The 13,170-nt window shown below is 50.9% G+C and overlaps 1 pseudogene; it reads left to right on the top strand.

The window, feature by feature from the left end:
• Positions 1 to 9,954: 9,954 nt before the first annotated feature.
• Positions 9,955 to 12,893, top strand: LOC149347223 (uncharacterized; annotated as a pseudogene).
• Positions 12,894 to 13,170: the final 277 nt, after the last annotated feature.

Raw genomic sequence — 13,170 nt, forward strand, 5'->3', positions numbered from 1 at the left:
GTAGAGAGTTTTATTCCAGGCCACACTGCTGGAGAGCTTATTTACAGAAACATGCGCAGACATGCACTTCTCTTTATGTGACAGTAACCAATGGAAGCCAGACAAACAGTCTGGCTACAGAGCACTTCATGTCTTTCGTATTTGAAGGCCTCATGGAATCTTCATAACCACAAAAAAAAAAAACAATTTTGAGGGGCGGGCACGGGGAACTTTCTTTGCTTTCAATAGCTTGAAGCATCAGAGTGGCATCGAGCACAGTGCGCCATCGAAGCCCTGTATGTAGTTAGAAATTGCACTCGATGAAATTGCTATGCACGCCAAATCTTCTGAGATCCTGCATGATAATTCTTTCCCCCTTGTGGAACAGTGGCGAGCTGAGTTAGTCGAGACAGCCTGATGATGACTGTGGCCTTGTCCTTTGAATCAGATGGGCACAGCTGGTGTGGTGCCCAGCCAGAGTACACAAACACATGCACATAGCACACACAACTAGTCACTCCCTACACATAACGCATGCACATGCATGAACACACACACACATATAGACAACTGGAACAGCAATGACAGCAGCACATCGTAAGCTTGGTGGCCATTTCAGTGACTGCTGCCACATGACAGCCCCAACCAGTGTTTATTGAGGTGCTCCTAGTATCGTCGGTACACAGCACCCACCATCCAGGAAGGTGCTTCTCGATGGTCTCCACTGAGGCTCGGACATTACGTTTGCTGCTGTGATCGCGATCCAGTTCCTCTAGCTGGGTGGGAAAAGGAGACCCAAACGCCTGTAGAATTTGTCATCCGCGGTGGACTAGACAGGCCTTGGCAGCAGAGAGCCAAGTGTTCCGCAGTTTTGTCTGCTTGCTCACAGATTCAGCATAGCGTGCTCTCCACTGTCTGATGAAATCGGCGCCACGGAAGGTAAGGGCAGCCTGTCGGTAGCCTTGTGAAGGCAGTAACGGATTTTCGGCGAACATCTCCACTCCCAGACATCGGAACTATAAACTCTGGGCGAAGGTCTTATTTTCCAAGGTTAATTCTTAATCCGCCGTGCTGCTTCCAGCCAAACAGACAACCACAGTCTTCTTGGAGCTGAGCCGTCGGTTCAAACGAGTAACCACATTCTGGCAGTCGCTCAGCAGAAATTGCAAATCCTTGGCGGGTATTCCACAGGCAGTACTAGATCGTCCGCGAAAGTTTTACCCGGCAGTCAGCGGTCGTCATCCATGCCAGCTGAGGCGGAAACCGATGTGCGACCTAAGCAGCTCTCGCTCGATGCTCGCCGACGACAGACACCCTTGGCGCAGACCTTTCTTCACTGCGATGGGGCCGATCGAGGACCCGAAGTGCGCGACGACCGTGTTTTCCTCACAGAGACGTAGAATGTCGACCAGCAGACGCTGCGGAGGCCCCAGGTCCGCGTCCGACAGGGAGGTAAAAACAAGGTCAAAAGCACGGCATGGGGTACGCTGTCGTACGCTTGCTCGGCATCGAGTATCTCCGTATGGGCGATCTAAATGCCGTCGAACCGAATTCAATTCATTTCCTGCAGTTCATCGGTGCGAGCTCCGCCGCAAGCCATGGCCGCCGCCTCGCCTCAACTCATGCGCTTTAAAAACATTTCAACCAAATTTTAAAACAAAACCCAACACTTGTACTATTATAGGTGAGTATTTAAGCTGTAACTGAATATTATAAAAAGTTTATGTCGATTTTATGCGCCCTTTTGTTTAATTATGTTGTCACGTGGGTATCTGCGTGTCAACAGCCATCTAGCCCCCCTACCTGGCTGGTGACACGCGCGTGTCACCAGCCATGGCCTTTTCTGTTCCACAAGTCCTGATATTGAAGGCTTCAATTATTTCACGTTCAGTTTTTGCTTTCCCGTGACCAAGTATGGTGGTGTCATCCAGGTGAGTCTTGCATCCTTCTTGTTTGGTGTTGGCGTGGCCTTGGATGGCTGCGTCAATGTGATGAGGGTTCCATTTGCAATGGTGATAGTGGGAAGCCAGATTGCGAGGGTGCGTTACCTGGCGGCATGAGTTGGCGTGTTCTCTCAGTCTAGTGTTGATGCACCTACCGGTTTGTCCAATGTATCTCTTACCGCATTGGAGCGGCACGTCATAGATGACTTCCTTGTCGCATTCAACAAATCTTACTTCGTGTGCGATCTCGCACGGCGGCTTTTGTCTGTCGATGTTGTTCGTTTTTGCGCACATTCCGATAAGCTTTCTGCGGGAGGAAAATACTATCTGGATATTGTGCTTGCCTGCGATCTTCTTTAGGCCGTGCGACACCTTGTGGATATATGGTATAACGATGGGCCGAACCTTGTCCTGAGATGTTCCTTGTAGCGCGAATTCGTCAGTATGAAGCACCAACTAGCCGCCGCTCTTGCATTGTTTACACCTGCACATTAAATAAAGGGCGCTTTATCACGTTTATATTTTTGGCACAGCCATATATCGCACTTTCAACCCTCACAGAATAATTGTTCTTTGCGCTTCTCAATGGCTATCAAAACATGTCAGAACCTTTTCCAACATTCGTCGAAAAGGAGAAAAAAAAATAGATGTTTGCTAAGTTTCCTGTTCTTTTTCTCGTTCTCCAGTCACTGTGCCCTACCAGTCCGGTATAACGCGGACCTCCGCTGCTCTCACGTTACTCTACGTCACCGCTTGGCCGGGCACGAACGCAGTGGCGGTGCCACCTGCGCATGAAACGCCTTTAGCTTCCGTTCTCGGCAAACTAAGGAGAACATTCTTCGGGAATGGCGACGAACGTAAGGAAGAACATGAAGCAAACTTTTCGAAAGTTTCAGTTCGGAGAGTCATCAACTTGGCGCACCCTAAATAAACTGGCGTGTCGGGAGCAGAAGCGCGGTGTGGGCTTCCGAAGGCTTTCTATCCAGAGAAAGATCTGGTTCCTGGTGGCAGCACTGTCGCACTGCCTGTGCTACAGCGATTCCATCCCGTCATCTGCCTCGCCTCATTGCACATTACACGGCAAGCCCTTTTTCTTCTCTCAGTTTCAGATGCATTTTATTAAATAAGCGGTTTGTAGTTTTAATTCACCGATGCTTTTTAACAAAATGTTCCTGGCCATCTGCTGTGTAGCTTGCCGCGGTGCCATGTAAATAATCTTTATCGTATTTCTTTTCCTGTACTTATATATCATATATGTCTTTTTTTCGGGGCGAAGGGCCAAAAGATTAGGTTACGTTAATTTAGCTACCTATAGTTTAGGTCGGTGGTCTGACCTGCATCACGGTTTGCAAACAATGCGAGAGACCAGTGCACACAGTCAGATCACTGTATGAAGAGGAAGCTGAAGACCTCTGCCTTTTAAAACGACCACACTCCTAGGGAAGAGAACGACGGCACATTTCAGAGTACGAGGGTAGACTTTCCTTTTTTTTGGAGCGAAAAGCTCTACTCGTCCCATGCTGAGCCCGAAGGTTGTATGGCTCTTAGATTTGACTTCTAACGTAAGGCGCGCCGCATGTGAAAATCGCGCGTGGCAGGTGCCTCGATCTTCGTCAAACGCCACCTTCAGGCTCACACTTTACTCACCCCCGCACTTCTTGCCCTCCTCTACCTCGGCCTGCTGCTTATGTGAGAGCAAAAGAGCCGACTACGCTCATATCCTACTCTCCGGCCCTGCACACTTGCCCCCTACATCTTGGCACCTAAGCAGTCCACAGCAGTGGGAGGCTGCTTTGTCCAGCCCCGAGCCGAATCTTCAACTTCGGCTAGTGACCTGGGCAGAGGACGTCGCGATTAGGCTCGGCCTGGACGCCTCAATCGGCAGCCTGAAGGTCGCCCGCAATGCTGCTGGAGATAAATTAGTAAATTTGTTTTTGAGGGAAGGAAATGGCGCAGTATCTGTCTCACATACCTCGGCGGACAGCTGAACCGCGCCGTAAGGGAAGGGAGGAAGGTAGTAGTGAAAGAAGAAAGAGAGAAAGAGGTGCCGTAGTGGAGGTCTCCGGAATAATTTCGACCACCTGGGGATCTTTAACGTGCACTGACATCGCACAGCACACGGGCGCCTTCTGCGTTTCGCCTCCATCGAAACACGGCCGCCGCGGTTGGGTTCGAACCCGGGTACTCTGGCTCGGTAGACGAGCGCCTTCTGGAGAATTTTCGATTTTATTTATTTGGAGGCTGCTGGAGAATTTTCGGTTTTTAGGCCTCCAAATAAATAAAGGTTTTTCAACGCCACCATTGATACCAGGGCTGCGCGTTTCGCAATCATGCCCACTGCTGGGCTGGCTGCTGCTCGACCGCTCCTCCTCGCCAGTTGCGGCATGGGTGCGTCCCGTGATTCGCTACTGGGCTTGGCAGTCACTTCCGCCGCTGCGCCGACCGCCGCTCTGGTGGTGGTGGTGAAAAACATTTATAATGCAATAAATATTTACAGAGAGGTGATCGGGATAGGCCCTATTGGCCCTTTCCCCTAACAATACTATGTGGAGCCCCTATTCCGGGGCCCCATTGGCAAGCAACGCCGCCCGCGTCCGGTGAACCAAGGCCTTTTGGGTCTTTAGGTCCTGACAGCCGAGCAGGGCCGCCTCCCAGTCCTCTCTGGTGGGGTTGGGGGGGATAGATGGGTTTGATTGACACGCCCAAACCATGTGGAAGGTGTCAGCCACCTCCCCACAGAACTGGCACGTGCCATCAAAGGATGCGTTGAAATGTATTTAAGTACCGCCGGGCACAGTACAGTGTTAGTAAGAATTTTGATGAGGAGCCGCTCGTCAGCGCGATCCAGTCCCTTACAAGGGGCCGGGTAGCGCCTGTGCTCTTCCTTGTAGTAATCGGTGATGTGTTTGAATGTAAGGGCCAGATTGTCTGATTGGGAGTAGGCGCCCAAGGACAGGGAGATAGCCCGGGGAGAGAGTGCGCGGGCGGCCTGATCGACCTGTTCGTTTCCCTGGAGGCCCTGGTGACCGATGGCCCAAATCAGGTTGCGTGGAGTTGGATCTTCGCATCAGCAGCTATATTCCAACATGCGCCAGGCAAGCGGGGGAGCCCAGCCCAACTCATAGTTCCGACAGGCCCCTCGCGAGTCGGTGATGATGTGTTTCGACTTGGGAGTAGTGAGAGCAAGAGCAATGGCAATCTCCTCCGCGTATGTTGCGCTGTAGGCTTTGAAAGTGAGCCCGTTGACTGTGTTTGTGTTGTGTACGACTGCGGCCGTGTACCACACCCCGTGGTGTGAGCCGGCAACGTCCACGTAATACACATGTTGTTGGTTACCATAGTATCGCGCCAACGCTTCCGCGCGCGCCTGGCGACGACCGCTATGGTCTTCTCTGGACATGTTGCGGGGAAGGGGTCGGACCCGGAGGGCGCGTCTCCAGGGTTCTGGCACTCTCTCCCTTTCCTCAATATGGTAGTCATGTTTGATGTGTAGCCGGTCCAAGAGGCGGCGACCGGACGTGGTCTGTGCAAGACGCGTGTATTGGTTAACTAAGTGGGCTTCTTGAAGCTCCCGGAATGTGTTTACCACGCCCAAGGCCAGAAGTCGCTGGTTGGACGTGGTGACCGGGAGGTCGAGAGCCCGCTTGATGACTTTCCGGTGGATGACCTCCAGTTGGTCATCATCATGTTTGCGCAGGTGCAAGTAGGGAGTGGAGTAGATGATTCTACTCGTTACGAAAGCATGGGCAAGCCGCAGTGCATCCTTGCTTCGTAATCCGTCCCGCTTGTTGGAGACCCGGCGGACCATGCGGCCCACCTGGTCTCCCACCGTGCGAAGTTTGGCTAGGGTGGTGTCGACTCTGCGTTGGTGGTGTATGAAGAGACCAAGGACGCGGATCTCCCTGGACTCCCGGATCGGTCCCGAGGGCAGACTGATGCAAAGCGGATTTGTGTCCCGAGGGGAGGGACGTATGTGCACAAATTCTGATTTAGATGGGGTGCACTGGAGTCCGCAGTAGGCCGCGTAGTCGTCGACTAGGGTCGCCGCTGCTTGCAGGCAGGATTCCATGTGGCCCAGGTTACCTTGCGTGGCCCAGATTGTAATGTCATCCGCATAAAGAGCGTGATGTATCCCGGGCAAGGAGGACAATTTGGAGGGAAGATGAAGCATTGCCAAATTGAAGAGGAGGAGAGACAGGACCGCCCCTTGAGGTGTTCCCCTCGAGCCGATGGTGTATGGCCCGTGTTCCGCATCTTGTATGCGTATGTAGGCTTGACGGTCTGTAAAAAATTGTTTTATGTCGTTGAATGTTTTGTGGCCACAGTTGGTGTTACTGAGGTGGTCCAGGACTACTTCGTGTTTGACGTTGTCGAATGCGCCTTTAAGATCCAAGGCCAGGACCACCTTGTCGTTGTGGGGACATTCGACAGGATCTAAGATGTCGTGGTGAAGCTGCAGAAGTATATCCTGTGCAGACTTGTGAGGGCGAAAACCGAACATGGTGTCCGCGAAAGTGTGCTGTGTTTCGAGCCGCTCTGGACGTTCGCTATTGCGCTTGTGGAACACGATGCACCGCGTCATTTGCTCTCGCTGCAGTCTTGAAAAAATAAAGATGAACAAAAGCTGAACCCTGTCTCTCCATGCTTAACAGGGCTTTACCTCTGTGTATCCTGGCTCAGATGAGTTGAACCACAGTCACTTCTTCCCCTCTTCTACCGGTCTGCCCACTCCCGGTTTTTCTGGTTGTCGCTACCATCTGATTTCTTTTCACTACTGAGTGAAGATGTGAACTTTATAAAAAGCCAGTTAAAAGAGGTTCTTATTTATTTATTCATCTTTTTCAAATTGACTTATCATGACGATTATCTCGAGAAAGAGATACGCCTAATTTCAGTAAGCATTTATTTTAAGTCGACATACCGGGCAGGAACTTGTGCGGACTAAAATGTAATCACATACCACGCAAATTAGAAAGGGTGGTGATGAGGGGACGGAAACAGAAGAAAAAGAATAGGAAGAGATGGGTAGTGGATTGTCTCTTTGTTAATAGCGTGTGTATAATTGTTACGATGTTATGTGTTTATATATAGTAAGAGAGCGGCGGTGACGGTAAGGGGCTCTTAATAACTGCACACAGCGTCGGATATATTGTGCACGAAATAAAATATCAATTTCGCCTGAGTGGCTTATAAACTTTAATTTCCAAGTTCGCAAATTGAGCTCGTCCTATCCGAAAACCTTGGTGTGTCGTCTCTTTCTTGGCCCGTCTCTATGCAATGTTTCCCTACAATATTTACTGTTCACTAACTAGACCAACTCTAGTCTGTTACCGTTGGATGTGTTATAAAGGAGAAGGTCTTATACAATTGCGAATTTGCAGAATACCACTTTGGAATATGTCAAAGAAATGTGCGGAGTGTCGGTTGTAAAATACTAAGCACAAGAAAAATGCAGCAGCGAGAAGCAACGGAAGCGCTTGTGCTCCACTGTTATGTGTGAGTCAAGGTTTATCCTGTTTACAGTTAAGCCTTCGGGCTGACTATTTTTTATGCTTGCACCTGGGACCTCATAGCGGAAAAAAAGACCGCGAAAAAACTGCGCATCTGCTTTTGAACAAGTTATCGCAGAACCTTTCAAAACATCGACAGTTGCTGTTAAGGCAAGGATACCAGTGTTTAAAGTAGCAGACAAACATGCACACATTTTTTACCACTCTGTATGTGCCTATATACACCGTCTGTCAGTTAACATGGACCAGTGATTTAAATATGTGGCTCACCGAAGCTGGGCAAAACCAACATTTTGTTCCCCGTTATGTGGCCCATCTCAAAGATTTTTTTTAATTAAACTCAATTAGGTAATTAATTATTAATTCATATGAAAAATTCTATTTTTCAGTTCAGGGTCAATTGCATTTTCTCAAGTTGCAGAGGGAATTACAAAAGAACCAATCCACTTTTTTCTAGCCTTTGTCAAAAGTTTGTAGCCCAAGAGGTTTGCTTCTGAAGCACACTGCCTGGTTCGTAATGCATCTCAAGCGCTCCAAATTTGCTGAAGGTAAGAAGATTTCTGGTCCTGCCTCCTCCAATGGGTAGGACTACCACGAATGTTACGGGAGTCCCACTGCGAGGCTTAGAAGCAAACCCCCTGGGCTCTAAACTTTTGACAAAGACTGTACCTCCTACGTGATTCTTTTTTGCGGCATTTAAAGAAAGCCCGCGCAATACGAAAAAAAGAAAACACGTGAGAGCGCTCATGCGAAACCATAATCTAGCGCTCAATAGCGTGTTTTGAACGAACGAAACATGAGCGCTCACCGTGCATAAGTGAGTGTCCGCCGTTTAGATCGACGGGCTGTAAAGTGATAACATCAAAAACGTAGGCTACTTTGCAATACGCGACTTCACTGCTTTCCCTTCCTTTTTTGTTTTCTCTCTTCAATGGCTGCATAGAAGCTCGGTCCGAACTGGCTGTCGATGGTCTGCTTATAACTTATCGCATATCACGGCACGCGATTTCCATGCGCAGGAAGAATGTGCTGATGCACTTTGAAGAAAATGCTGAGAGTGCCGCCGGACACTCAGTTCAAGGCGGTGAGCTCCCACGCTACGCTCACTCATACGCTTTTGGCACTGAAGTAGATCAAGAGTGGAGACACGTGTTTCTTTTATGCGAAGCATACTACTTTAGCTACCACTTCAGCCCTTCACCGTGGTTATGCGCCTCCAAATCACGTGATACATGACGTCACACCACGTGACACGATGACGACACGACAGTAGAGAAACGGGGGACCACCTCGCGCCGTCGCTGTGGTTGTGTGCCTCCAAATCCCGTGATACATGACGTCACACCACGTGACACGATTACGTCACGACAGTGGAGAAACGGGGGCCCACCTCGCGCCGTCGCTGTGGTTGTGCGCCTCCAAATCACGTGATACATGACGTCACACCACGTGACACGATGACGTCACGACAGTGGAGAAACGGGGGCCCATCTCGCGCCGTCGTTGTGGTTGTGCGCCTCCAAATCACGTGACACAATGATGCCACACCACGTGACACGATGACGTCACGGCAGTGGAGAAACGGGGACCCACCTCGCGCCGTCGCTGTGGTTGTGCGCCTCCAAATCACGTGATACATGACGTCACATCACGTGACACGATGACGTCACGACAGTGCTGAAACGGGGGCCCACCTCGCGCCGTGGCTGTGGTTGTGCGCCTCCAAATTACGCGACACGATGATGCTTCGCATTCTCCAGGCTTAACCAAGTTAAGCCTCAGCCATTTTTTTTCATTATTCACGGGCTTTGTTTTAATTCCAGAAAAAAGGACCATAAGAAACGCTTATAAAAAATTAGCCAACTCCAACGCCAATGCGCACAATGAACGCCAGTGGCGTATTGCTTGAGCGCGGCGTTTCCGGCACAGCGTTATGAATGTCTGCAGCCCACACCTCTCTCTAATCACCCGACCGCGACGGCCGCGTTTCGATGGAGGCGAAATGCAAGAGGCGCCCGTGCGCTGTGCGATATCAGTGCACGTTAAAGATCCCCAGGTGGCCGAAATTATTCCGGATACCTCCACTACGGCACCTCTTTCTTCTTCCACTCCCACCTTCCTGCCTTCCCTTACGGCGCGGTTCAGGTGCCCGCTGAGATATCTGAGACAGAAACTGCGCCATTTCCTTTCCTCAAAAACCAATTCACCAATTTATCTCTAATCACCCCACGTACCTATAACCGCGATTGAAGCGTCCACTGACCCAGGGAACGAGTAATGTGCACTTCCTTTCCTTAAAAAAAATGGCACTATGTTGTCAATGCCAACGTATGCAGCACACACCTTTCACTACTAGAGAATCTCAGGGCCATATCACTCACTTCCTGCATAGGCAAGTTGATGGAACACGTTATCCTTAACCGCCTTCAATGGTTTGTGGAAGACAGCGACTTACTCCCCCCCTCCCCCCCCCCCCCTCCCCCATGATCGGCTTCAGAGCGCATCTATCTACACAGGATGTCATGCTTCAATTGAAGTCCGACATCATAGACCCCGTGCAAGGGACGGGCACGAAGGCCGTGCTCGGGCTAGACCTGAACAAGGCTTTCGATAACGTCTCGCACGAGGCTATCCTCACAAACCTATCTAATACCCCTGTCACACGGCCAGTTTCAATGGCCATCGAGTCGAGGGCCTTCGAGATTTTCGATCGCCATCGAACTCGAGGGAGTTGTGGTGCTGCTACACGGCAAATCTCAATGGCCATTGAAATCGTTCTCGCGTCTTACGCCAAGCTTGTGTGGCGCCACAATCGCTGCGTTCGGTTTCGCGCAAATAACAAAAATATGTTGACGAAACTTAACTATAAGTAGAAATACACTTTTTTGCAGTCATAAGGTGCGTTCACACTTGTTCAAAAATCTGGCAAGCGAAGCGGATTCGCTCGCCGCAAAAACTAGGACCTGTTCTCATCTGTTGACGCCCGGGCGAGTTGGAACGGCCGCGCCGCTGCTGCTTCTCGCTGTGCGCATCACGTCGCCGCTCGCGGCGTACGCAGATACAGTGGGAAAAGAGCATAAATCTATGCTGTCTACATACCACGAGCGTATGCACGCTTACGTACGCTAAACGCAGGCGCATTCCCACATTTAGTTCAGCGTATGCTAGCAGAGACGCAAAAATAAACTCAGCCTCTAGTGGCGCCATCTGGTTGTCAAAACGGGAACCATTACTGTCAACAAACCGACTCTCTTAGGCCTAGCAGCGGCAGAATCGTCACCCTAAATAAAAAATAAAGCAAATTTATCACTTATACGTTTTCTTGTAGGCAAGATGAGACGAAGCGAAAAACCGGTGCCCCATTTATGACCAGTGTACGGACAGAAAAAGGCAGCAACAACAAGAATTCAGTCCGAAGCGAGGGGTCCAGCTTTGAAGGGCGCCGCCATGTTTGTTGTCGTTCGAAGCAATGCTAGCAACCTTGGGCAACGCTCGAAGGCCCTCGAAATCTCGATAGAGTTCCGGGCTGCTCCGTCGACTCGATAGACTATTGACTCGATGGCCATTCAAACTAGCCGTGTAGCAGCGCTCGATCGCCTTCGAGTCGATAGACTATCGGTTCGAGGGCCTTCGAAATGCCCGTGTGACAGGGGTATTACATTAATCCCGGGGTGCGGGTATTCACATATATCCGCTCCTTCCTCCCAGAGAGGACCGCGGAGCTCGCAGTGGGTGAGATCAGGTCTGACCCCATACCCCTCGAAGGCAGAGGAACACCTCAAGGTTCAGTCCTCTCGCCTTTTCTGTTCAATCTGTCCCTCATCAAACTTCCTTCAAAACTCGCCGCCATACCCGGGTTGCATCATACTTTCTACGCGGACATCACTCTGTGGGTAACACCAGGGAGTGACGGCCAAGTGGAGAGTACATTGCAGAACGCGGTAGACATGGTCGAAACATACGCCCAAGCGGTGGGCCTCTCGTGCTCGCATCAAAAATCTGAACTCTTTGTACTCAGAAACAAGCCCAGAGGCATACACCTCAAAAACTGCGTTCCCCCTCCTCCGTTAAACGTATGCGTAGGAGGTTTGGCAGTGAAGGAGGTAACCACCATACGCATCCTAGGGCTATATATGCAAACCAACTGCAAGAACACCCAAACTATCGACAAACTCAAATCTACTGTCAGTATGACGACGCGACTCATCAGACGAACAGCCAACCGCAGACGGGGCGTCAAGGAAAAGGACCTCTGTCGTCTGGTTCAGGCCTTCGTTCTCAACAGAATTGTATACTGAGTCCCCTACCTCCACCTCTATGCATCGGAGAAGCATAAAATCGATAGTATCATCAGACAAGCGTACAAGACCACCCTCGGTCTACCGCGTTACACGTCAACAGAGAGGCTCTTAGGGCTCGGCATACACAACACGCTAGACGAACTCTGCGAGGCACACCTCACGACACAAGCTGAGGGACTCACTCGTACTAGTGCGGGCAGAGCCATTCTCTCCCGACTAGGAATGGGCAACGCACCTCCGAGCGGAGACGCGAAAGCTCAGCTACCGAAACATATCAGGAAGAACCTGCTCATAAAACCCCTCCCCAAGAACATGCATCCCGTGCACCACGAGGGTCGTCGTCGGGCCAGAGCTCGCGCTCTGCATGAAAAGTACAAATAGCACTCGGGAGCGGTGTACGTGGATGTTACGGAGTACCAACGCAACAAGGCCCACGCGTTGGTGGCGGTGGATGGGCCCGACGGACTGCTCACTGCCGCGACTATCAAAACAAGCTCCTCTGAGATCGCGGAGGAGGCGGCAATAGCTTTAGCTATAACTAATACCACCGCTGATATTATTCTGAGCGACTCGAAATTCGCCGTTCGCAATTTCGCGAGGGGCCGATTAGCACCCACCACCCTCAGCATTCTTGCAAAACAAGCCCAACCTCCTAGAGAGGTCGAACTAATTTGGGTGCCGTCCCACTCGGACAATCCGGGGAACGAGGCAGCTCACAATAAAGCCCGAGGTTTCGTCAACCGGGCACGGAGCTCGCCTTTTCATCCGGGGTTTACGAGAGACCGCATGACCTCTTTTTATGACATTACTCACCATTACTCCTTAAGCAGACGAGTTTATCCCCCTCCGCCTAAACCCCGTTCAAAGCACAAGAAACCACACGGAGACGGCTTCAGACGCGCTCCCTGACGAATCCCGCGCTACTGTCGCTCATGTACCCCTCTCAATACGAACCCCAATGTTTCCGCTGTGGCGAACGCGCCACTTACGACCACATCTTATGGGACTGTAGGGAAGAGCCGCCTTCGGGAAAGCTAGTACAAATCCCTTCTCTCGAGCGGTGGGAGGCTGTGCTGGCCAGCTCAGACCCGAAGACGCAAGTCCGGGCCGCCGAGTGGGCCAACAAGGTCGCCAATAGTCACGCACTAGCGGCCACCTAACACGGCCTTCCGATCAACAAGCTCTTCTTGACGAAATAAATGTTTTACAACCCAATTTCACTACTGCCACGTAGCTTAAAGCACGATTTAGGTTTGCACTGTTCCAAGAGGGCAGTTATGAGTCTTTCCTTTGCTTGTCAGGCTACCGCTCCATTGGTTTCGCAGCTTAATGCGCGACTAAGGTGTCCACTGCTGGTTACAACAGACAACGGCGACGCCGCGAAGCGCAGAAACGGGCGTCCAGGAGCACCGGTTGCACCGGTTGTTTTGTAACCCC

The sequence above is a fragment of the Amblyomma mixtum genome, chromosome 4 (genome assembly GCF_055824585.1).
Source record: "Amblyomma mixtum isolate Tamu chromosome 4, ASM5582458v1, whole genome shotgun sequence".
NCBI lineage: Eukaryota > Metazoa > Arthropoda > Arachnida > Ixodida > Ixodidae > Amblyomma > Amblyomma mixtum.